Source organism: Lissotriton helveticus, chromosome 5_1 (genome assembly GCF_964261635.1).
Source record: "Lissotriton helveticus chromosome 5_1, aLisHel1.1, whole genome shotgun sequence".
NCBI lineage: Eukaryota > Metazoa > Chordata > Amphibia > Caudata > Salamandridae > Lissotriton > Lissotriton helveticus.
The window spans coordinates 1,950,490,192-1,950,516,802 of NC_136065.1; the positions used below are offsets into that span (position 1 = coordinate 1,950,490,192).

Here is a 26,611-nt window from a genome sequence, read left to right on the forward strand (position 1 = left end):
ATCGCATCCTTCTTGTGGAACGTTCCTGGGTCGGTTTGCTGGGTGCCTGTGCGGGGCGGTCTTGCACCTCCGCGCTGCATTCTCCTCCCTGCCGGGCTCTATGTTTTTTCTTCTGCGTGGGGTCCTCTGGTGGACTTTCGCTTCTTTTCTGGTGCCTTGGCCCCTTCTGCTCTTCGTGCTCCGTGGGCGGCCTTTGGGGCTTTCCGCTGTTGGCTGGTTGGGTTCCCTTGGTGGCCGGGTTTCTTCGGTGTCGTTTCCGGCGCTTTCCTGGTTCTCTTTTTCCTTGTGCCTGCCTGGGTTCTCTCCTTGGTGTCGCGCTCCCTTCCGGGGGGTTCCTTGTGCACCTGGGGTCCATGTCCCACCTGTTTCTTTCCTTGCGGGTGGGGTGGTGGTAGCAGTGCTTAATTTGTAAAATATGAAGTGCACGTGCTCAAATGTTTGTCGGAGGCCACACCTACCTTTCTCCGGCTCCCCTCACTTTCTCCACTGGCTCCACCAGTGCTTAATTTGTGAAAACTAAGCGCCAGGGCCCTTGTCAGGAGGTAAATGCAGTTTGCACCATCTATTGCCCTCACCCGCACTGCCAGTGACGGTACCAGCACAACTATTAACCATCACATTATTGCGAGTGTGACAATTCTTACTATTCCGAGCCCCCAAGATATATAAATGGCTTGGGTGGCAGGTATTAGCCCATTTTAAAGTATATTGAATTAATAAACAGATGTCTTTATGCTCCTACGTAAAATAAGCAGACACCGCCACCATGTGGCAGACTGCCATAAGCGTTGCTTCTGACAATTAAGTGCCTGTAAGGAGCACTGAATACCCCTGGCTTAAATTAAGCACTGTCTTTAAAAGAAAAATTCTTAATTCAAGTTTTCCTGTCAGTTAAAAACTAGTGTCAAATCCATAAGACATTATTTAATGTGCTGCTCCTTCTCGTACCTGCCTCCTAAAGCCTGGAACATACGGACCCTTCACATTAGGGCTACCAGCTCAGACCTAGAATTCCAAAAGAAACTGAAAACTTAGTTCTTCACATAGGACCCAGACAGGGCAGCAAGCAACCCCTCTTTCTCATTAACACCAGGATACACTTCCGGGTGAGATGCACACTTAACATGCCATAGTTAAAAAGGCAAAGGAGCTCATTTAGAGCTTCACAGAGTGGGATGACCACCTTAAATCAGCAATGTTCCAGCCTCACCAAGCTTGTGCTTCGCTGCTCTTTGTTTAGAGTCATGGGAAGCGCGGAGTTTCTGATAGGGATGCATATGCCCTCCAGAGGGTGATGGGACCACTTCTACATTTCACTGCCTGGGCACAAGGAGAAAACTCCCTGAATGTCGTGGTCATTGTGTTCTGTTATTCAAGAATAAACTCCTTGTGAATTTAGTCTTGAAATACCGAAAACTATGATGAGCCCACGCATCAAAAACTTCACTGCCCTCGGCGGGAATGATGGCCTGCCCTTCACCAAACTAGTGCCCTGGCAGACCGACTGCCATGGTTTAAATGACTAGCAAAATAATCATCTTATCCCCTACTTAATAACATACTCTCCCCACACCCCACGCCACCCTCTTGGAAGTAGAGACTAATTATGAAAGAAAAGCACAGAGCAACAGGCGCCCTATCAATGCAGTGGCATGTAGGATATCATCAGTTAAATAAATACATTGAACATGACCCCCGTTTCTTGTTTCCATAATCTAAGCAAGCAAGGACTGCCATATCTCACCAACCTGCTCACTGGGTTCATAGAAACGGCCAGCCACATCTTAAAGATTTATGAAGCTACAAGCCTACACATGTGAAATTATAAAGACATGAAACACAGACTGAAATATCACATATCTTACAGCCTCATTCAGTAAATCCATCTCTCCTTCTAGCCCTAGAAATGCAGAGAACATGTATTAAACCTATCACAGCTCTTCCAGGCTAAGTCTAAGAGAAGGACAATCCATGACGTTAAACACATCTCACAGTGCAGCTCCTTGCTGTTGCCTCACAAGTGCGGGGCAGGTCGAAGAAATGTGAGTGCACAAGCTGCCTGCGTGGGACTCCCAGTGTTGCAGTGGCAATGGGCTATTTATGCCCGCATCGGATTGGCCTTTCCGACTAGGTCATCGCAGCACCCCGTTTGTTTGTTTTTAGGGCTCGGCCTACGCCCACGAAGTGGGTGGAGCTTCGAGCTCCTAATGTTAAAGAGAAAAAAAAGTATCTCTAGGGCTTTGGCCAGACACATTCCTTAGTGTTTTTTGTCATCTGCCCAGTGATTCGTCTTCGCTGTGGTGTATTTTTAGTAGCCTTGACGTGATAGGCTAAATGTAGTTTTCGTCCGCCATGTTTGGCATTTGTTGTGCGTGTGCGCGCACAGAAGTACATTAATTATAATTAGGTGCTGTCAGGGTGCCTCCGTAAGTGAATCCAGATGGCCGGGCGCGTTCACCATTCAGCAGCGCTCAGTGCGCAGCTGCTGCATGCCAGGCCGGGAAAGGGCTTCATTAGCCTCACTCATCCGGCGCTGAGACAGCAAGACACGGGGGCCCACGGCCCCCTCCCTCATCCGTATCGGCGAAGCTCGGAACGTCCTGCCCCGGCACTTGGTAGAATACACAGATTCCAGCACCAGTTGCACACAGACACAACCAATATAGAAACCATGGCCAGAAGGAGACACTGGCTGAAGAACCATTAACTCACTGATGTACTCGGGGGCGTGGCTTGGCAAGCCACGATGGCGGCTGTGTCCTGCTGAGGCTCCGCGATCGGGCTAGCATCTTGCCCATTTCCTATGATCGCTGGGAGCCTCAGCCTACCAACAACTACTCCATAGAGGCTTACCTACAGTGGGGCATCCTCTGACTACGTCGTGGGAGCTGCGGACGGCCGATGGGCACTGACCCGTCCCTCTCCGGAGCCGAGCGCCGAGCACCCAAGATGGCGGGCGCGGCTCCTTCTGCTTGCTGGAGGCACCGCTGAACACCTGTCCCCGGAGGGCGACCCCTCGCCGAAACGGACTATTGACGGCTCCGGAACCCCGGTGAGGAGCGCAGCGACCGGATCACGGACTTCCGATCCGGGGCTGATGATTTGCGGTGGCAGCCCGGCACACAAAATGGCGGCCGCTTTGATGAAGTAGCGCTATACCGGCGCTTTTCCACGATCAGGAGCCTGATCCCAGTGCTGACCAGCTCACCGCCGAGGACCAAAGAACACCAGCGGAGGTGCCGCCTGTGTGGCGCTGAATCCTTCGGGCGACCACGATCCCTCCTGGAGGCGGTGGGTGTCAACCCTTCCCCCCCCCCCCCTCCTCCTCCCGTGTGCCGGCGGCCCCCCTACCCCCTTTGGGGCTCGCCGAGGGGTCGCGGACCGCGCCGGCCCCTGCTCCGGGGGGGGGGGGGGGGGGGGGGGCCAGAACGCCTCTATCTCCTCGCATAGCCCGGAGGACCCGGGCGCCTGACCCTAAGATGGCGCCCACAGAGATCGGGGCGCCGTGATCGGCGTGGGACCCACCTTGGAGACGCGGTGCTCCTCTGTCCCTGAGGCGGTAGCACGCCATATCGTGAACACTTATCGGCCTGAGAACCCCCCCTGAGCCCTGACCGCCTACTCCTTAGCCCCCCGGGGGTCGCCTGGGAGACAGCGCCGCGCGCCAGGGAGGAGGGGGCGCAAGATCCGGCCTCACTGAGGGCGCCCTGTCTCCGGGGGAAACTGGACTGTGGTGGCGATGCCCTCCGGTTGCGCATCTTCTAACACCTGGACTGTCGCCCCCTGCAGTCACGAGTAACCGATAGCGCCCTGACCTGGCGGAGGTCCTCTAGAAGGGGAACAGTGACTGCCCCGGGATCGCATAGGACTGGGCGTTTAACCTGCACTGAGCTGCTGCCTACCTGGACGCACAGAAAGGAGGTGACCCGCTGAACGCAAGGTGCACAGGGGCCCGGGGGCCCCCTCCCCATCTTTGACAGCACTCATGGGGAAAACAAATTCCTCGAAAGGGACGACTGTCCCCGAGACGGCCCCCGAGAGGATGCCACAAACAAGAACATGGACGCAAGCCCACGCGTCGCAGACCGACCCTACACTGTCGGCAAAGTTGGACCAGGTATTGGCAGCAATCGAATTGTCCCGCCTTTCGATGGAGGAGAGATTGGGCGCCCTGACAACGGACATTAGTCTAATCCGCGACGACCATCACAAGCTGGCGGACAGGGTGAAGGAGGGAGAACGAATCGTGTCCGAGCTGCAGCCTGCGATGAAAACACAGGACGCGGAACTGAAGGAGATCCTACACCGCGTGGCGACCCTCGAGGAACGCACAGTGGACTTGGAAGGGCGCTCAAGAAGATGTAACATCCGCGTCCTAGGTCTGCCGGAAGGGATTGGGAACTCGGACCCTCTGACGTACATGGAATCCTGGACCAAATATTTCACACCGGAGGCGGACAGGTTGGCATACTTCTCCATTGAAAGAGCCCACAGGGTCCCGGCCCGGGCACCCAAGCCGGGCCTTCCTCCGCGACCCATGTTGGCTAAATTCTTGCACTTCCGAGACCGCGATGCGGTGCTCCGTGCGGCCCGGACGGCGGGCCCCCTACAAGTGGAGGACCAGCATGTTATGGTATTCCCGGACTATGCACGAGAAGTCCAGCACCAGCGCTCCACCTACCTAGACGTCAAGAGACGCCTCCGCGCAAATGATCTTCAATACTCCCTGCTGTTCCCGGCCCGCCTGAAAGTACTGCACAAAGGGAAAGCCCTCTTTTTCAACTCGGCGGAGGAGGCGCAGGATTGGACTGAGTTTCACTGCCCCATAATCCCTAATCCTGGACCCCAGAGAGCACGCAACAACGACTTTAGACGATCCAGACGACGAGGTGCGAGCCGTGCTCGATCGGGCCGCCCCAGGGGCCAGGAGTCACCCCCCGCGGGCTCACCCGACCTCACACAAATCATGCAGGAGCGACGAGCTGCCTTAAAAGCGGTGACTGGACTGCACACGTCGCCCACGGCGTCGGATCTGGAGGGTCAACCGCACCTGTTCACCCCTGAGAAGGACCGGGACAGTGACGGAACAATGTCGGGGATTGGACCGATCTCCTCCCCCCTTGTTGCGGTGCACACCTTGGAAGCTACCCTGGCCAGCCAACCTGGCACCTCTTCATTATGAAAGGACTGCCCACTGTTATATCCTTCTCATGGTGACCTATTGTGTTGCGCGACGTCTAGGACCCTAGACTGCTTTGTCATATGCTTGTAAGCGCTAGCGAGCGATAGACGCTTCTTCTGCAAGAGCCCGACCCGCGCACAGGCCCAGCAGCGACACACGCTGCCACCCCGCAGATATTTGTTGTATTTCTCCCCTAGTGGGACACTAGTTTGGATATGCCACCTCCGGTGAGATATCCCCTGTATTGGGACTGTTTCCGACCTAAGGTTCTGTTTGTTGTTACTCCCCTTAGTCCCTCCCCCATGACTGTGGAAGCTTGGCGCATAGGAGCACACGTGACACATACACACTGGCGGCCGCCGGGGGCTGCAGGGGGTTTCTTCTCCCACTCACGACACCCTAAGAATGGCAGTCTCAAGCTCAGACATTAATGTCCTTACACTGAACGTACGAGGCCTGCACACGCCCAGCAAACGCTACTCTGTTTACTCATATGTTAGGCGCATGTCAGCCAATATTGCGTTTCTACAGGAGACACACATTAACACTACCGAACTCACTCGCTTGCAGGTCAAATGGCGAGGGATCCTCTGTGCCACACACTATTCGGCGTTTGCGCGCGGCGCGTTAATTTGGGTCAGGCCAGGCACCCCCTTCCGGGAGCTTCGACGGGTGGTAGACAGAGAGGGCAGGTATGCGCTTTTAGAAGGGATACTTGATGGCCAAGGTATACTCCTTGGCAGCATATACGCCCCCAACACGGATCAGGACAAATTCTGGGACCACCTCACGGGCGTTTTGGCCCAGTTCACTACAGTTCCGTGGGTACTGGGAGGTGACTTTAATTGCACACTGGACCCCACCCTGGATCGCTCGCATCCTCCCCCCACACACTCCCCGGCCCCCCGGCAGGCAGACCTCTTCAGGGCATGGACCATGCACTGGGCACTCACCGACGCATGGCGACACCTACACCCACTGGCTCGCGTTTACTCCTTCCACTCGATTCCACATAACCTTAGGGTCCGCCTGGACCGTTTCCTCTGCTCTACATCCATCCTCCCTAAGATCACATCTACAGATTACTTAGGTCGGATCCTCTCGGATCATGACGCCCACATCATTCGGCTGAACTGGCGCCCCCCGCACCCACCAGTCCCCACCTGGCGCCTCCCTAGAGACTGCCTCTCAGACCCAGTATTCAGAGACGCACACAAAACCAGCATCCAAGACTACTTCACACACAACACAGACACGGCATCGTCGGTACTGGTGGAATGGGACACTTTTAAAGTGGTGGCAAGAGGCGAATGCATCAAACAGGTAGTCGGGGTCCGCCGCACCTTGGAACGGATGCTCCAAACCTCAGAGCAGACTCTGGCCGCACTCACTACACAACCTGACGACTCGGAGGAACACGCCATGCTCACGGCCAAGGCTAAGACGGAGTATCAGACTGCCTGCGCTGACCTCCGAAAATACAATTTTAGGACTTACGCCTCTAGGGTACATAAGGACAGAGACAAAACTGGAGCGCTACTGGCTTGGATGGCGAGGCAGGATACCGAAATCAAGCCGATCACGGATATTGTCAATCCGGACGGCGTGCTGGTGCGCTCACAGGCCGAGATCCTCCTAGCGTTCCAGCAATACTATACACAAGTGTACGGGACTCCGACCCAATGCTCCCCATTTTCTGTGGATAGTTTTTTAGACCCACTGACGCTACCCACAATATCGGATTCGGACAAGCGCACCCTTGACGCCAGGATCAAACCCTCTGACATCACCCAGGCGATTAGGGCCATGTCCCGGAATAAAGCACTGGGACTGGACGGCTTTCCGCTGGAGTACTACTCGACATTCTCTCCCCTAGTGGTCCCCCATCTGTCACGGGTGTTCGGGGCGTCCCTTCATCTAGGGAGGTTACCCCAGTCACTGCGGGAATCCGTGATTGTCACCTTTCCCAAGCCCCACAGAGATCCACTCCACATGGGATCGTACCGCCCCATCACGCTCCTATCGGCCGACTGTAAAATCCTGGGGAAAATTCTGGCTGATCGTTATGCACAGGTCATACGCCCGCTGGTCCACCCCGACCAATGCGGCTTTGTTCCGGGGAGGAACACCTCCCAGAACCTCCGCCGTGTCTTCCATGTTCAGGATCAGGTGCGTGGCAGATTTCCCCGCGCCGCCTGCCTCATTATGGACCTGGAGAAGGCATTTGACACCCTCACCTGGCCCTATCTCTTCTCGGTCTTGCAACGCCTCAATGTTGGCCCAACGCTCATAGCATACACACGCCGCTTGTATACCGATTTGACCACGCGAGTCCGTATCGGGAAACGTATATCACCAGCGTTCGAGGTTCGGCGAGGCACGCGACAAGGGTGCCCCCTGTCGCCTCTCTTATTCGCCTTGGCAGTCGAGCCGCTGGCGGTTCGGCTGCGCCTGGAAGGCGTGGAATGGGGTATCCCACTTGCGGACAGCACGCATTGTGTCTCCATGTACGCGGATGATCTCCTCATATACGTCCGAGACATCGAAACGGACCTGACCCCTATAGGGGCGACACTAGAGGAATTTGCGGATGCCTCGGGACTACAGGTGAACTGGGATAAATCCACAGTCTACCCCATACACCCGAGCCTGCCCCCCCGGGAAGTCGAGCTCGGAGCGCATAAACTCTCATGGTCCGTGGAAGCCCCCCGATACCTCGGTGTTCACTTATACCATTCCCCAGCTGACCTCTTCGCAGGGAATCACCGCAAAGCACTTGCCAGTCTGCGCCCGGCTGTTGCCTTCTGGAATAAACTCCCACTGGCCCCAATAGGACGGATAGCACTGGCTAAAATGATAATGCTTCCCCGACTCCTCTACCACTTCACGAATTTACCAGTGGTACCACCCAGATCCTTTTTCCGCGACGTTGACTCCCTCCTAGGGACCCTTATCTGGGGCGAGGGCCGACACAGGGTCGCCCTGAAAACCCTCCAACTTCCCACGACGCTGGGAGGGCTTGGAGCTCCGTCCTTCGAGTCATATTTCCTTGCGGCACAGCTCCAGTGGCTGTCGTACTGGACGGCGGACCGTTACCCTCAGGAGACTGTCACCTCGACCGGCAGAATCGCGGCCCCAGAACTCACCCGTCTACTACTCCCGGGCACCAAGCCACGGCGCACATACCCCCTCCAAGTGGCGATAGCGCGCCGGTGCATGATGCGGATCCACCGAATGTCCCCCAATAGACCTCCGTACTCTCCGCTCTTACCACTGATAGGCAGCCCCAGACAGGACTCCTACTTCACGGCCCCGTTCTTCGCCGAATGGTCGCGCTGTGGCATCACGGATCTGGAATCGCTCTTTGAGGAAGGCCAGATGAAAACACTTGACCGCCTGACCGCTGAATACGGGCTCCCCCCGGGCCAATTCCTCAGATATCGACAGCTGATTGATGGATACCGACCCCATTTTAACCTTCGTACGGGTGAGCCAGACACGCATCCAGTAATACACACTATCCTACGCATGGGGGTGGGACGCCACTTAGTCACCTGGTTGTATAAATCCATCCGTGAACTCTCACACGCTCCCCTGACGACCTTGCGAGCTACATGGGAAGAGGACATAGGCCGCGCACTACATGACTCTGAGTGGACTAAGGCGCTGGAGGCCCCCAAACGCGTCTCCAGGAACGCCCGCTTCAAGAACATCCAATACTACCTCCTACACAGGGCGTACCTCACCCCAGCGCGCTTACAGAAATTCTATCCCTCCACGTCATTCCTCTGCCCCAGATGCTGCTCCCCTGCTGCAGATTTTCGCCACATGTTTTGGAGCTGCCCTGACCTTCATTCCTTTTGGCGGGCGGTACACGACACCCTGTCGGAACTGACAGGTCTCACAACATTATCCACCTGGGAGTCTAGCGCACTAGGCATCTTTCATGTCCCTAAGCGAGTCCCAGTGCATAGACGCTTCGTGTCCTTAGCTCTCCTGTTAGCGAACAGATGCATAGCCATGCGCTGGCGATCCCCGGAGGGTCCCCCTATAGCAGCCTGGACGGGGGCGGTCGGTAAATGGGCGGCGGCGGAAGAGGATGCTCTTAGAGAGGAAGAAGCCAGAGGCGCGCGTAAATTTCCCATATCCATGGAATGGGCCATGCTCCTCCACAGCTTCCGGCAGTCCACACGTGTAAGTGATCCACCTACCCCTCCCCCCCCCCTCCCAGCCCGAGAAGACCAGTAGCATCTACCTGGTGTTTTCCCCCCTCCCCCAGAGCAAGCTCCTGATTCACTTCCCACCCTTCTGGAACGCAGGCTGATTAACTCCTTGGGCCCCCCCCCCTGACGCCCGTCACCGGTATCCCCCTGCTTTGACCATGCTGGCGCCCAAATGCTTCCCTCCCACGGTTTTGTCCCCCCCTGTTCTCTGGTAGCACCGTTCACGGACAGTACAGACCCCGATCCAACGCCCTTGTGACGGGAATTTACGTACCTGTTATCATCCACTGTCCTCTTGGCTATGCAGATTTACTGTCTCCCAACCTGCAGACATGGTTACACGATCTGTACAAATTGATTGAGGAACTGTATATTTGCACCAGTTGTATAAACCGAAAAACGTTGCACACATGGCTGAATGTTGAGGCCACGTCAGCAGATTATTTCCACTGTACCCATTTACTTTGATGCAACAATAAAACAAATTTATAAAAAAAAAAAAAACTCACTGATGTACTCGACCAGCGTTCAACCCTGTTGCCTCGTGAATATACAAAGATTGCAGCAACATTAACCAACTGAGCTATCTTACCCGGATACGAGGGTGTGATCTGCAAATTAAACACGGAGCTTAGAGAATGTACAGTCGCTCACCTAGGTTTGTCCGTTGGATTCTTCCCTGAGACCTGCAGGCTACACCCATACCTCAGCAGCAGGAGCATTAACCCTCAGGACTGTTTTACCAGCTAGTGCGCTTCCATTTGTTTTCGGGCTTCCATAGCCGCCTGCGTGTGATGGGACTACGGGCAGTGCAAACCTTAGTGCCCCTAGAGAGGGTCATGTGTGGAAGAGATGCTCCCGGGTGCACCTGACACGCCCCCCCCCCCCCCAGGGCCCCTCATACTCACGGCGTCCGCGCTGAAGTCCCTCGTGAAGTTGTTGAGGGGGTGCTTGGGGCTCTGCCCCCGCTCCCCCACCAGGGTGAGGGAGATTGCCTGCCTGGAGGAAGCAGCCGGTGGCCACCGTCACCTTGTACGTCGCCATGGCGAGGAGAAAGTGATGGGGCTCTCGAGGAGGGAAAGGCTCCTGCGGCAGGGAGGAGGAGGATGCGACAAATGCTGCTTCTCAAAGAGACTGGACAGGCGCGAGGCAGCGCCACGGACTGCAGATTGAAAGCATTTAATGCTGCTTCAGCCAGTACTGAAAGCCAAAAGCACGCGGGGACTCAGCCAATAGGAACCGTAGACTACAAGTTCCAGAATGCAATGCGCCCAAAAAGCCGAAAGGGGGTGGGTAGATAGTGGTGTCACAAATTAGTTAGATTCACTCGGAATCCATGCCCCCTCACATGTTCTAGTGGTATCTGCCATGCTGCACAATGCTATAATCTTCAGTAGAACGCAGCACTATGCCATACAAAGTTGCATAGCTACAGGAAGCTATCGAGTGCGCTTCAGCCTGTGCTTTGACTGCGCCGCACAGTCGGTTACCGAGTACCTGCACCATCTGAAAGGAGGAATACCTGCACTTTACAGCAGGGCTGCAATGCTTTTTAGGGCTCGGCCTACGCCCACGAAGTGGGTGGAGCTTCGAGCTCCTAATGTTAAAGAGAAAAAAAAGGTATCTCTAGGGCTTTGGCCAGACACATTCCTTAGTGTTTTATGTCATCTGCCCAGTGATTCGTCTTCGCTGTGGTGTCTTTTTAGTAATTGAGAGTGCAGATTGAGAGTGCAGAATCAGAGTGCAGAGTGCAGATTGCAGTTTGAGAGTGCAGTTTGAGAGTGCAGAGTGCAGATTGAGAGTGCAGAGTGCAGATTGAGAGTGCAGATTGAGAGTGCAGATTGAGAGTGCAGATTGAGAGTGCAGAGTGGCAGTGAGTGCAGACTGAGTGCAGAGTGACAGTGAGTGCAGACTGAGTGCAGAGTGACAGTGAGTGCAGACTGAGTGCAGAGTGACAGTGAGTGCAGACTGAGTGCAGAGTGACAGTGAGTGCAGAGTGACAGTGAGTGCAGAGTGAGTGCAGAGTGAGTGCAGAGTGAGTGCAGAGTGAGTGCGCAGTGAGTGCGCAGTGAGTGCGCAGTGAGTGCGCAGTGAGTGCGCAGTGAGTGCAGAGTGGCAGTGAGTGCAGAGTGGCAGTGAGTGCAGAGTGGCAGTGAGTGCAGATTGTGGGTGCAGATTCAGAGTGCAGATTGTGGGTGCAGATTCAGAGTGCAGATTCAGAGTGCAGATTGTGGGTGCAGATTGTGGGTGCAGATTGTGGGTGCAGATTGTGGGTGCAGATTCAGAGTGCAGATTCAGAGTGCAGATTGTGGGTGCAGATTCAGAGTGCAGATTCAGAGTGCAGATTCCGAGAAAACTCAGCAGCACCACCACCATTGCAATGCAATAGGTCTCGTTTTAACGCCAATTTAAGCTATAGGCCTTGTAAATGACAAAGCCTTTTATTTATGTTCCAAAAACCAGAACGCAAAAATAAAGGGCATTATCATTTACAATGCTAATAGTTCAGACTCGCGTTATTGCGAGACCTATTGCATTTCCAATGCTTGTTTGTTGGGTCACTGTGGTGGGGGTGCCCTCTGTTTCTTCGGTTCCTCTGTTTGGGCTTTTGCTCCCCTCTTCCTTTTGGCTGTCCTTTGGGCGGTCTTGGTGTGTGTGGACTGGCTTGCTGCTTCTGTTCTGGGGCCTGGTTGCTGTTGCTTTTGGCTCCGTGTGGTCTGGTCCGGACCTTCTCTGGCCTCCTTCTGCCTTTGGTTAGGGCGGATTTTCTGGTAGCACTTCGTGTCTCGGGGGTCCGGGTTTTAGCCCTCCCGGTGTCTTTCTATCCCGGGTTGGGTTTTTCCTGCTTGTGGTTGCCTCTCTCTTGGGTGGTCCTTCCACTCATTTGGTCTGTTGGGTTTGCCCTCTTTCGGGGGCGTCCCGTTCTGGTCCGTTGATTCTTGTGAGTTTCCATGAAGCCGCTTGGCTTTGGTATGTGCTCACTTTGTTAGTCATGTGGCGAGGAAGACTAACGAGGAGGTAATGCCCCGGTTACTTAACGGTATTCTTTATCACTCAGAGTATAGTCTTCCTCGCCACATGAGTTCCCATCCCTCCCTCCCTGTCTCACTTTCGGCTTCATGTTTATGCTTGGTAGTTTCATGCTGAAGGGCTGGGCCGGCCCGCCTCTAATAAAGGTCAAGGGTGTAATGTGTCGGCCATATTGGGAAGGGATGGGAGGCATGGGAGGCTGACTTTTTTGCTTTGGAGGGTTCTGGTGTGGAGCTGAAGCTCCCTCTTGCGCCAGTCCAACCCCTGTCGAATCAGAACAGCCACCCCTCTTGCATAATTAGAGTAAATGGACGATTACATGTGCCCCAATCTACGATTTCACATTCTCTGGGACGGTTCTGCATTTAGATGTGTCTCCTGCAACGGACAGACGTCAATATTATGCCTGGTTAAAAAAGCATGTACAAGCCTGGACTTATGACAATCATTCAGCCCTCTGATATTCCACGTTAACAAATTTAAAGTTTATGCATGTGTGTATCTAGAAAAGTCCCAGCAGTGGGGAGTAGGTAGTCAAGCAGCAGGGAAATCAAAACACAAAGTGTGCACCGAGACCAAATTCCATTACATGTACTGGCATTAAACAAGCTAACGAACCCCACCCCCAACCCTCCACTCACTCCAACCCCCCAATCAGGTTGCAGAGTAAACCCCCCCTAACAAGTCAAAACTCAACAGTCTCTTGAAAATGCAAGGGAATCCTCCCATGGGGGGCGTAGTGGCACAAGCAATCACCCCTGAGTGAACAAGGTGGCTGCAGTGTATGGTATAAGCCCTCCCCGACACCCCTGGGAAAATCCATTACCAGAAAGAAATAGAACATTAAGACCCACAATCACATCTATAAAAATTAGCACACAGTTCAGCGTCACGTTGGGGAGGCACTTAGGACAGCAAATACAGTATTACATCAGTCAATCATTATCGCTGAGTTGTCCAGTCGTCAACGCCGCTGCTCCACGAGAGTCTTTGCCTTTCCTTCCACCGACATGCTTAGCAAATTTGAGGGCAGATTTCTCAAGAGTAAAATAGTGCGCTGTACCATCATATGAAACCTTTAACTTGGCGGGGTAGAGCAGAGAATAGGGAATCTGCGCCTGGAGAAGTATCCGCTTGGTCTGTAAGAATTCATGTCTCGCCACTTGAACAGCCGATGTAAAGTCTGGGTAGAACGATATGATTGATGTTACCTTGGTAAGAAAAATGGCCTTTCTCCCTCGCCTTTCTTAAGATGTTATCCCGGTCCTGATAGTTCAGCAACTTGGCCAAGATCAGTCTCGGCGGAGCTCCCACCGGAGGCTTCTGACCTAAGGACCTGTGTGCTCTTTCCACCACGAACACAGGGGACAGTTGAGGGTCAAACAGTGCATGTAGAAGATCCGCCACGTAGGTTTCCATCTTGGCAATTGCAGTGGTATCCGGAATTCCTGTAATACACAGGTTATTCATCCGGGACCGCGCCTCTAAATCATCATTTTTGGCACGGATTACTCCCAAGAGCTTGTCCATATGTATCAGTTGCTCCTTGGTTTTAACCTGAAACTCGTGAAATTCGGTTTGTCGATTTTCCAAGGCATCCAGTCGAGTTTCATGAACAGTGACTTGGGCCTTTACAGAGTCCAGCTGTGTGGTCAGGACGTCTAGCTTAGAGTCGATATTCCTCAGGCTGGAGTGCATTTCCAACATGAGGGAGTGCAGATCTTCTCCCTGGTCCTCGGAGTGCGTCTCTTGCTGCTTATCTGTTTGCGGCTCAGAGGGCGATTAATTTTGACACATGGAACATTTATCAAAACTTAGCTTTGGTTGCTTAGCATCTTGCTTACCCATGACGAAGGAGCCAACGGCCTTCAGAGGCTGAAATCAAAGCAGAGACCACTGCTCCAAGTATGCTCCGGCGTCTCCTAGCTGCCAGCACTCTCCTCTCGAGCAGTGCAGTACAGGGCGCGAAGATCAGCCCCTCACACTACAATTACTTCACAGTACTGCAATGTAGCGCCGTACCTGTGTCCACACAATCCACTCCAGCAAACTGCAGCATCAGTGTCAGCCAGGCAAGGGGAGGGGAGGTATGCCCTCAGGTCACCTTGCAGCACAAAGTACAGAGAGGAAAAACGCTCCTAGGCCGTCCCAGCGGACAGGAGGGACCCCACAGAGACACAGGCCCAGCACAGGTATCGGACAGCAAGCTTAGTTCAAGGCAGCAGGTAGGTGGCTAGAGGAAAACAGACCCACCATAGTCCCAGGGAGTCCACCCCCAACGCGCAGCAACGATAACCTGTAGCGAGGCGATCGGGCAGCAGGGTATAAGCACAGCAAGTGCTCCAGGGATCACAGTTCCACCATACCTTCCCACACTCTTCAAGGTAAATGCGGTGTGAGGAGCTGCCAGGGGAATGTAGGCTCTCTTCAGTAGTTAGCTCCCTTCCGTATCAGGCCTGCCCTCACGCGCCACAAAATGTCTCCCCTCTCCCGACAGCCTTCTACTTCTCGCCGCAGGCAGAGCGTCAGGCGCGGTGTACACGGTGCACTCACTGCTCCGAGTACACCCCCGGTCGACCCCTCAGGCACAGCAAGCAAGGATTCGTCCTCAGGGGGAGAGCGGGGCACTTCCACGTATTATAACCGCAGGCCCCCGCCGTCCGATCACAAAGTCCGCAAGATGGCGGCCGAAGCTCCCCCTCGCCACCCCGGGGCCTCACCACGCTCCAACCACGAGTGTCCTCCAGCAATAGAAGGGCCAGGCACCGCAAGGATTTAGCGCCTCTCTGCCCCGCTTCAGCTCCGCAGCCACCGTCCACAGCCAGTCAGGGTCACAGCCAAGCTCCTCACCCGTACCTCCGGGCCCACAGCGCCGCCGAAGCCCTGTGCTCAATTTTTGAAGCAGCCGGCCTCCTTACACCGCAGCAGACAAGGGCCGCGCAGGTCTCAGGCAGCTCCCACGCCGACGCGCCGTGAAGCCCCCTCACAGCGCGAGCTGTCCGCCGCTACGATCCACAGCAGGTCACCACTGCAGGGGAGTCGGATAGAGGCCCACCATGACACCATATAGTAGGATTATGTCAGGATTATTCACCTAGCCTGCGGAACTCACTCAAAGAGTGCCCATTCCGCTGCTCCGCAGACCACGCCCCCGCAGGGCGATGTTAAAGGCAGAATATTACCTGCGTGCAGGTTAGCATGCCAACATGAGATGAAAGAATTATTTAGGGTGAAGCACAGCTCTAGCTTTAGTAACCACAGATTATCATCAGTTGTCAATGGTACAGGTCTCTCAATAAGAATCTTGTTACCTTGTATGGTAAATTGTCTTGCTGCTATGATTAAGCATTCCTGTGACCCCTGCTTGTACTCCAATGGAATAGAAACTATATAGGAATATTGGTGTGGAGTTTCGCTATTGCCCGTGTATAATTATAACCTTTGGGAACCGTAGGCAAAATAATGCATATATTAAGAAGTGTTTGCATGAGGGAAGAGACCTCAGATAATGTTGCACTGAGCTCTCTCCATGATCACTGAATAATGCATTGGTGAGCTCTTTACCAGGATGCTAGTAAAATCATTTTGGAGACTTCTCTTCAACACTACCCAGTTTTAGTCCCATCCACATATTGTAGGACTGCATTAAATAGGATAGGATGAGCTTAACCATTTATAATGAGTACAATGAGGAGTTGTAAAGTATTCTGAAAGCTGTTTCTGCAGTTGTGCTTGTCGATATGTAATGAGGACAGAAAACTGACTGTGAGGGAAGGCGTACACGCAAGGTAGTGCTAACGCTGATAATATGAACTCTCTTAGGTATCCAACAATAGTCTTGAGATTGCTACTTATGTACTGAACATAATTAGTGTAGTGATACTGCAGCAATAAGTAGCAATCTGGAGAAAGCCATGCACAGAGAATACCACGACTCAACAATGTCCCTTAAGCTATAGGGTAAATTCTCAAAGGCCTTGTGAACACAGGAAGGAGAGAAACGGGCACAAAGTTAGAGGGATACTGAATCTATAGGAATTACCTTTTAAATAACAGAGTAACAGACACATTTTTAATCTCCTGCAGAACTGTCACCAAGGAATAGAAAAACTGTGGTTCTGACCCAGATAAGATCACAATTTGTGACCACGTCTTTTGTAAGGTAGATTGACATTTTATCATCTTCTTCTTTAAAGAGTAAATATGGTACAACATATGTGGTAAATTCATTAGTTTGAAATGCATTGCTTTACGCACACTGCTTTTACAGAAAATGTGCCATTTCTTCCTTCAAGAACAAAGCACTATCAAGGCTACTTGGCAATGAGGATCAGATAGGGTGTCATTAAAGATTCATCTTAACAAAACAAATATCATTGTGTTAGGAGTCCCAGATGATAACTTGCCTAAAGAACTAGGATATTGGAACACCGGTGAAATAGGTAAACAAGCATTGGCATAGCCAATAGGTCTCGCTTTTGGGACCTTCTAAGTATTTAGTTATGCAGCACAATATCCTTGGTGCAACAACATCAACTGTTGCGTGGCTAAACATTTATAAGGTCTTAAAGGCGAGACCTATTGGCTCTGCCAATGTTTGTTATTTTTGTTCTTGGGGGAAACCGGGCTAGTGCCAGGAGGGTCAAGGGTGAGTGGCAGGGAGGTGAGGAGTGAATGCCAAGAGGGACAAGGGAGACTGTCAGGCCATGGGTGTAAAGGGTGAGTGCCAGAGAGATGAGGAGTGAGTGCCAGGGAGATGAGACTTAAGAGTCAGGAGGGTCAAGGGTGAGTGCCAGGAAGGGGAAGGTTGAGTGCAGAGAAGGAGGAAGTATAAGTGTCAGGGGTGAGGGGTTGCTGCCAAGCCAGGTGGGTGAAGGGCTAGTGCCACGGAGGTGAAGGATGAGTGCCAGGTCAGGGGGATGAAGAGTGAGTGCCAGGGAGATGAAGGTTGAGTGCCATGGAGGTGAGGCGTAAGAGTCAGGAGGGTCAAGGGTGAGTGCCAGGGAGGGAAAGGGTGAATGCAAGTGGTGAAGGGTAGCTGCCAGGCCAGGGGGATGAAGGGCTTGTGTCATGGAGGTGAAGGGTGAGTGCCAAGGGGGTGAGTAGTGAATGCCAGGAGGGACATGGGTGAGTGTCAGGGAGGTGACAGTTGAGTGTCGCGCAGAGTCAATGCTGAGTGCCAGAGAGGGAGAAGGGTGATTGCCAGGTGTGAAGTGTGACTGCCAGGAGGGGTGAAGGGTGAGTGCCAGGGGGGTGAGTGACAGACTGCAAACAGTAGTGAGCTGGGGTCTAGAAGGAGGTGCGGAGATCGCCACCCGGTGTGTGCCAGGCTAGGACGCACCAGTGCCAGGCCAGACTTGGGTGGATACAAGAACCTCTGAAAGGTGGGTGCCAAGTCACTCGTAACCTTAGTACAGGAGTGGGGTGCGCAGGAGAGAGTAATATCTTAAAACAATAAACTATTTAAAATCCTGAATACTCCACTTTATGGTCTTGCAACCTTAAGTGGAAAATAATTAGCAAATGAATGGGCTTCCGTAGCGGACTTGCAGCTTGTTACAGCAACTTATTGAGATAAAGCTTGCATTGCGATTAAGCCAAAGCTAACACAATTTGAATTAGTGACGGTAAGATTCGCAATGAACTAGAGACAAGTTAAAAAAGCACCCCAGAATTGAACTGAGGATACAGAATAATAAAAATGGGGGCAATATTGGTCTCCTTTTCACAGCTGACCACCACAGAAACAGGGTGTTGTGGAGGACTCGGATTCTGGTGGAATCAGAATTTTTAAAAGAGTCAATTTTTCATAAAACTTTTTGTTGCGGTTGTGTGTGTGGTTGTGTGTGTTTGTGGGTGGTTGTGGGTGTGTGTGTGGTTGTGTGTGTGTGGTTGTGTGTGTGTGGTTGTGTGTGTGGTTGTGGGTGGGGGTGTGGGTGGGGGTGTGGTTGTGGGTGTGGTAGTGTGGTTGTGGTTTTGTGTGGTTCTGTGGGTGTGGTTGTGTGTGTGGGGTTGTGTGGTGTGGATGTGGTTGTGGGTGGGGTTGTGGGTCAGGTTGTGGGTGTGGTTGTGGGTGTGGTTGTGTGTGGGTGTGTGTAGGTGTGGGTGTGTGGTTGTGGTTTTGTGGGGTTGTGTGTGTGGGGTTGTGTGTGTGGGTGGGTGTGGTTGTGTGTGTGATTGTGTGTGTGTGTGTGAGTGTGTGGTTGTCTGTGGTTGTGCGTGTGGTTGTGTGTGTGCTTATGTGTGTGTGGTTTTGTGTGTGTGGTTGTGTGTGTGGGGGGGGTGGGGGTGTGGGGGGGGGTGGGGGTGTGGCTGTGTGTGGGGGTGTGGTTGTGTGTGGGGTGTGGTTGTGTGTGTGTGTAGTTGTGTGTGTGGTTGTGTGTGTGGTTGTGTGTGTGGTTGTGTGCGGTTTGTGTGTGTGTGTGTGGTTGTGTATGTGGTTGTGTATGTGGTTGGTTGTGTGTGTGTGTGGTTGTGTGTGTGTGGTTGTGTATGTGGTTGTGTATGTGGTTGGTTGTGTGCGAGTGTGTGTGGGTGTGTGTATGGTTGTGTGTTTGGGTGTGGTTGTGTGTTTGGGTGTGGTTGTGAGTGTGGGTGTGGTTGTGTGTGGGGTTGTGTGTGTGGTTGTGTGTGCGGTTGTGTGTGCGGTAGTGTGTGTGGTAGTGTGGGGTTGTGTGTGGTAGTGTGGGGTTGTGTGTGTGGTTGTGGGTGTGTGTGTATGGGTGTGGGTGTGTGTGTGTATGGGTGTGGTTGTGTGTGTGTGGTTGAGTGTGTGGCTGTGTGTGTGTGGTTGTGTGTGTGGGTTTGTGTGGTTGTGGTTGTGGTTGTGTGTGTGGTTGTGGTTGTGGGTATTGGTGTGGTTGTGTGTGAGTGTGGTTGTGGGTGTGGTTGTGTGTGTGGGTGTGGTTGTGTGTGTGGGTGTGGTTGTGTGTAGTGTGGTTGTGTGTGTGGTTGTGTGTGTGGGTGTGGTTGTGTGTGTAGTGTGTGTGGTTGTGTATGTGGTTTTGTGTGGTTGTAGGTGTGGTTGTGTGTGTGGTTGTGTGTGTGTGGTTGTGGTTGTGTGTGTGTGTGTGTGCGTACTGTAATCCATGCAAGTTGAGTGTTGGGAGCAATTAAATTAGGTCCGATACCAATTTGTATAGTTGGTAGGCATTGACGGGCAGAGTAATTACGTGGTCGTTCATGGAAGAGACTACAAAGTTTGAGACCAATATGTTTATTCATAAGACTAATAATAATAAGACTATTTTGATGCAACACCAAAAAGTTTGCACACCATGGTTTTATGTGTCTGGTTGTGTGCGTTTGTGTGAGGTTATGTGTATGTGGTTGTATGTGTGTGTGGTTGTGTGTGTGGGGGTGTGTGGTTGTGTGTGTGGGGTTGGGTTGGGTGTGGTTGTTTGTGGATGTGTGTGTGGTTGTGTGTTGTGTGTGTGTGGGTATGCGTGTGAGTGGTTGTGTGTTTGGGTGTGGTTGTGTGTGTGGTTGTGGGTGTGGTTGTGATTGTGGTTGTGTGTGGCTGTGTGTGTGGCTGTATGTGTGGTTGTGTGTGTGGTTGGTTGTGTGGTTGTGTGTGCGGTTGTGTGGTTGTGTGTGCGGTTGTGTGGTTGTGTGTGTGTGTGGTTGTGTGTGTGTGGTTGTGTGTGTGGTTGTGTGTGTGTGTGGTTGTGTGTGTGTGGGGTGGGTGTGTGTGTGTGGTTGTGTGTTTGGGTGTGGTTGTGTGTGTGGGTTGAGTGTGTGGTTGTGTGTGTGTGGTTGTGTGTGTGTGGTTGTGTGTGTGTGGTTGTGTGTGTGTGGTTGTGTGTGGTTGTGTGTGTGGATGTGTGTGTGGTTGTGTGTGTGTGTGTGGTTGTGTGTGTGTGCTTGTGTGTTTGTGGTTGTGTGTGTGTGTGTGGTTGTGTGTGTGTGGTTGTGTGTGGTTGTGGTTATGGGTGTGGTTGTGTGTGTGTGTGGTTGTGTGTGTGTTTGTGGGTGTGTGTGTGTGTGGTTGTGTGTGTGTGTGGTTGTGTGTGTGGTTGTGTATGTGGTTGTAGGTGTGGTTTTGTGTGTGTGGTTTGTGTGGTTGTGTTTGTGTGTGTGTGGTTGTGTGTGTGTGTACTGTAATCCATGCAAGTTGACTGTTGGGAGCAATTAAATTAGGTCCGATACCAATTTGTATAGTTGGTAGGCATTGACGGGCAGAGTAAATACGTGGTCGTGCACGGAAGAGACTACAAAGTTGGAGACCAATATGTTTATTTATAAGACTAATAATAGTAAGACTATTTTGATGCAACTCGAAAAAGTTTGCACACCATGGTAATTTACATTTGGATTCAAACGAAAGTGAAAGTGATCGGACGGAGGCAGAGGGGAAAGCACAGGAAATAAAAACAAGTAACTTAATGACCCTTGATGGAGGAGACAGATGGCGGCTGCACGCGTGCACGCTCTCGTGAACGCAAGCCAGTCAGTAGCACTTTGAAAACTCACCTACTAAATGTCTCGGCCAGGTCAGAGCATGCGCTGGATCAGGCGAGACCTAAAAACCTGGGAGTGATCATGGACTCACAATCTACAAAAGCACCTCAAACGTTAAGCGTGCTTAGAGCTGATCTTTATAAGAACCAGTTCCTGCACTTTCCTATATTATCTCAATTGTGTATGCTGAGGTAGTCCAACTGCACCAGTGTAAAATCTGCTGAGGCCACAAAATATTCCAGCCCAAGCTCCGGGTACAAGGATTAGGTTCCCACAACACTTGAGTATTTCATTTAGCATTGGCTGTAAATGTATAACGTTGGTGTGTTATAAGTTAATAGTACATCAATTATTCAAATATGTATCAATCTGATTTGTATGTGCTTTAATTTAGTGATGGTGCAACAATTTAATGTGCACATTTTTGCATTTTACATCATTCATCATGAGGGCTGCCCTTTTCAACATAATCAGAAATGTGTGGTTAAGCCTTGTACATACAAGTATTAGACAGAGTGGAATCTTAAGCTTTGAATCCTGGGAGACTGGGTTGTGTGAGCTGAACTGCAAATATCGCTAATGAAAGTCATGGGCTACTTGGAGCCAGCACAGCTTTATCATCTTGCTCCTCTGGAACAACACAACTAGGAAAGAGAGATAGAGAGCAACCTTCTCGAAAAACAGAACAGGTTTGTTGTTCAGCTATGGTATGCATGCTCGGCTCCACCTAAAAAAACTCATGCAAGCACTTTGGTGCTAAAACAGGTTAGCTAGGGGCTAGAAGGAGAGGTTGGTTATCATACACGGATTCCATGTAATGGACTACTCAAACATGGTCACAATGTTGCGATTCTTTTTTATATTTTGCTTTTTTGTAGCTTTTATTGCCACAACTGTGTTTGTTTTTATAACTACATCCATACATATTATCTGCACTTGAATAGGATGTTGATTTTAATAAAAGTCTTAAAATTATATAGTGTAGGTTTCTTGCGTGTGTTCATCCATGGTGAAAGGAGTTTCTGAACTCATTAACCAATCCAAATAATCCTTTAAGTATCACAGGACTGATAGTTGTCCAGAAAGCACAATTTTGAAGTAATGCACAGGTGGTTGGGGGACTATAGTCCACCAGATTCCCTTCTCAAGTTGGTAATTTGCATTTGAGCCTGTGTTTTAGCCAGAGGGTCAATGGACCTAAAGCTGGGCCGTAGTCGGCAAAAGCTGCATAAAAGTATAATCGCCTCTCAGTGATTGTAACAAACAGAGGATCATTGATAAAGTTAAAAAATTTTGCAGCAGCAACATTCTGTGAACTTGCACTGATCCGCGCACTCTAAAGCATAGTAGGATAGTTATAACTAGTTTGACTAATCAGAAAGGGTGGGCAAGGAGGTGAAACAGAAACATGTATCAAATGACCCAAGGCAAGATTACTTTGGGGAATTGTTTACTGTGACTAGCAGATCCATAACGAGGGCATTTACACAACAAAGGTAGTTTGCCAGTAAAATTATAAACTCATGACCACTACAGTGGGTTTAGCTTTAGAAAAACAAACGTTTAATGGATGGCATTATAAAGCTCAGCCACTGATAATTACTCAGGTTGTATATAAAGCCAAAAACGTTGGTGTATTATAAAATGATAGTACATCAAGTTAATTGTGTTCCTGTAATGATCTAAACTGACCTTGCACTTTGGGCTGGAATGTTTCAACTGTAGCAGGACTATGTGTGATTTCCAAATGGCTGGTCTCAGTCTGCAATGGCATAGTGCACAAAATAAAAAACAGCCTGGGGTATAGCCCGGATATTTATCAGTATCTGAGAATAATTCAAGCATTGCATCCATCACTATTGTCTTTTAGTTTTCTAAGTGAGATGCAATAATGGCAACAAAGTTTGCAGAGATGTGGATCCCATGTTCATTATTTTATTTGGCTCAACCCGAACCCATATCTGTCAGTTTGGTCTCAACAGTAAGGTTGCTTGTGTTACCGTCTAGACAGGCAGTTTGGATTGGACTGTTCTCTGCAGTAGGACTACATCTAATTTGCATATGACTTAAGCAATTGACTGGAAGGCTGGCTTATGTAATTATAAATGGCTCAGATGAGCACATTTACTTACCATCCGTAAAACGGTTTTTTGTTGGATACTCTTTCTAGATGCAGACTCCTCACCTTTTGAATATCCCGGGGTGCAAGACTGGCTATGAAGAATTCTTTAGTAATGCTCATGTGTGCTGGTAGGTGCCACCATATGGCTCAACGGTGACTCCATACCACTGCAGCCGTGATGGGACTAGAGCCGAATATAAGAGCCCCTCCTGCACTCTGACATCAATTTCTTGTATCTGTCTGCTTCCACGCCCTCAGATGCAGAGCAAAAAACGGAATGTCCGAGACCGTGTTTTGATCCCTAACTTGGGACCTTTGCATGATGGTAAAAACAACACTACACACGATGGGGGAGTGGGAGAACAGCAAGGAATCTGGTGTTAGATAGTGTATCCAACAGAAATAGTGTAACCAAATGTAATTAAGTAGTTCTTCTGATCGAAAATTTTAAGGAGTACCATTGCAATACCTCCAAAAGATGGAGGTTCTGGAGTGTGTGCTCAGACTACAAAGTCTGCAGAAGCAAACTGTTGATATGACGTCCCTGCCAGGACCTGACTTTAGTAGCATTTTGTAAACGTAGGCATAGAACTCCACGTCTCCATGGCACGGCCTGGCAGATGTCTAAACAGTTACACCTCTTGCCAAAGCCACTGTAGTGGCCTTCACCTTTGCACAGGCCTTCAGTGGGCTGCTTTTAGGCCGTGGAGTAGCAGATTTTGATGTAGAGGGTTATCCAACTTGACAGGGTCCTCTTTTGCATTGCCTTGTGTTTCTTTGCACCAGAAAACCCCAAGAACCCGCACAACTGTCATTTTTGCAGTTGATGTAAACGCTCAGTGTCCTTTTAGGTTTGTGGCGATGGAGTCTCTCTTCCTCTTTCAAGGGGTGAGGTGTGGCAAAAAATACTGCAGAGTGATCGATTGGCCAAAGTGGAAGAGAGTCATGACTTTTGGTAGGAAGGCCACTTCGGTCCTGAGCACCAATTTGTCCTGAAAGAAGGTGGTGTAGGGTGATTGCACCGAAAATGCCTGTAGTTCACCCACTCAGCATCATATCTCCTGACATCATTACAATGAGTGTGGTGTTCAGAATCTAAAGCCTTAGGGAACAGCTGTGCATAGGCTCAAAAGGTGTGTGCGTGAGAAATGTCAAAATCTACTGGGGCAAACAAATTGTTCGGGATACATCTTACATGTTAAAAAAAAAATACATCACAACTGGTGACTTGAAGACAGGTGGCCAGGTTAACACAGAATGGTTGAAAGGGCTGACAAATAACCTTTCAATGTCCCTACTGCAAGACCCTGATGGATTAAAACAAGACTAAATAAAGGAATAACCGAATGTTTGACCTGTAGGGGTTCAGTGTTTAAGGCACACCAGTCAAAGAATGTGTCCCAGCACCCACCATAGATCGACTTTGTGGAAGAATGTCCGACAGTAAGGATGCCATAAATCACCTCTGCTGGCAAGTCAAACGCATTTAGGTGCCATTATTCAATCCCCATGCATGGAAGTGCAGGTTGTGGAGACTTGGATGCAGGAACCTGCCCTATTGCAGAGAAAGAAGGTACTCCTGAAGTAGAAGCCTGATCGAAGAGCAAATGCTCAGGCTTAGGAAGTCTTGGTACCACACTCTTGGCTCTCTCCAGGACGATAAGAATGACTTGGACCTGGTCTGCTGAATCTTCCTCAGAACTCAAGGCCGCCGAGCTAACAGTGGAAATAAGTGCAGCAGTCCTTATATTCCAGCTGGAATGCTACTTCTAACAAACCTTGGAGGAAATTCAAGTGTGCAGTATTGCTGACTCTACATTTTCTCAATGCTGACAAACAGATTCAGCCAGGATGTACTCCCCTGTTGGAAGTCGCCCTGTACCACCTCGTGGTGAATATATCACATGTGGTTTGCCAGATGACACCTTCTCAGTTTGACTGCTTTTGTATTTAGAGACTTTGCTGGGTGGTTAGGGACCAGGAAGATGTTCTGTCAGTCTATTCACCTCTAAAGTCATAGCACCTCCAGACACAGGATCTAGGCCAATGCCGGGATACGCGGGAGCCAAACAGGGTTATCAGTGGGGCAGGACCTTTGGAGTACGTTTGACTACAAGGCTACCCCTTTCTCGCCATCTGTGAAAAAAGTTTATTCCACTCAAATTGGGTGACATTTTTACGTACATCTCAGATGAAGAGATAAGTATACCCTCCATTCCTTCACGAAGGGATAGCTACCTGTCCCTTCAACATCAAAATATATAGGAAAATTCTTTAACTAAATCCAGGAAGGGAACTTGTCGTTTTGCCCTGATGGAAGCCCAGGACTGAACAGGCCGCTAAGAAGGGCTAAAACATGTTGCAGATTCTTAGGGTCATAGGACCATCACCTCCAAGAAGACTCGCAATTTTACATATTTTTAATATGCGCTACGTCCCTGTTAATAAAGGGATACCAGGGTAATGGAGTAGGATTTTTATCTCCAGGCCCCCTGGCCTACATCTCCTAATCGCTCCCTGGAATACGGTCGAGCCCACCCTGACCTTTAGAAGGCAGGGTGAACCAGATGATGAAGCATGACACCAATAGGGTGTGTGAGGGTTAAGTAACCAAAAGGAATTGCCTCCTTTCTGTATGCAGCAGTGTACGCCATGCAAGTTATATTGTCAAGCTTGATGGTTCTGGATACCTTACGGTAGTTACAGGATCTAGGCACCCAATCTGCCCTGCTTAATGCAGGAACAGACGGCAGACCTGGTACGTGACCTACACCAGCCTCACTTTGGCAAATGGCTGGAAAGCTTTAAGGGGCAAATAGATCACTTGAATCCCAGCAGATGCATATGTAATTGGCTCTCTGCAGGATACCAGAAACCTCTGAAGACCAAGCTAGTGATATGAGTCTTTCTGGTAAAACTGGGTGATGGACAGAGTGACCTGCCGCAGGTCAGGTTGCCATCTTCCAAGAGATCTGAATGGAGTCACTGAGGCATCCCTGATGGTGTGCCCACTGGGATATGAGATTACACTGCAGGGTGCTACATGGCATTCGGGATGAGGAGGGTGTACCAGAATAGAAGTCCAAGAAGTCTCAGAGATATTCTCCCCAAAATGCAGGGTGGATCCCAAAAGATCGGGTTCATAACCTGAACGTTTGACTCACTGTAAGGGAGGAAAGGCCCTGAACACTTACGTTTCCAGAATTGCCTAAATTAATGGAAGTATTTGTGCAAGGCTCAGGTGGGACTTTGGCTATTGATGGAGAAATTCAACAATGTCAGGATTTCAGCTGTCACCGGAAAGTAACACATGACTGACTGTGGTTAGCCTACCTTTAGAAGCTAGTTGTCGAAGAATGGGAAAACGTATACTCCCGACCTCCGAAGACAAGTATCGCCCAACAACTATAACATTCAAGAACACCTGAGAGGCCAAGGTAAGTCCTGTAGGACTGTAGGACGGGCGTAAGGACATTTGGTTCCTGAAAGTATAAGGACACCAACTAGTCTCCTGGGTCCAGAGCCAACCTTGTCTGAGTCAGCCTGCATTTTGAACCTGCTCTTATTTAGAAAGATGTTCATCAGATGGAGGCC

The 26,611-nt window shown here is 50.8% G+C and overlaps 1 protein-coding gene across 2 annotated transcripts in view; it reads right to left on the bottom strand.

Moving 5' to 3' along the window:
* Positions 1 to 26,611, bottom strand: part of SRCIN1 (SRC kinase signaling inhibitor 1) — an 808,310-nt gene that overhangs the window by 539,434 nt on the left and 242,265 nt on the right. The window lies entirely within an intron of this gene.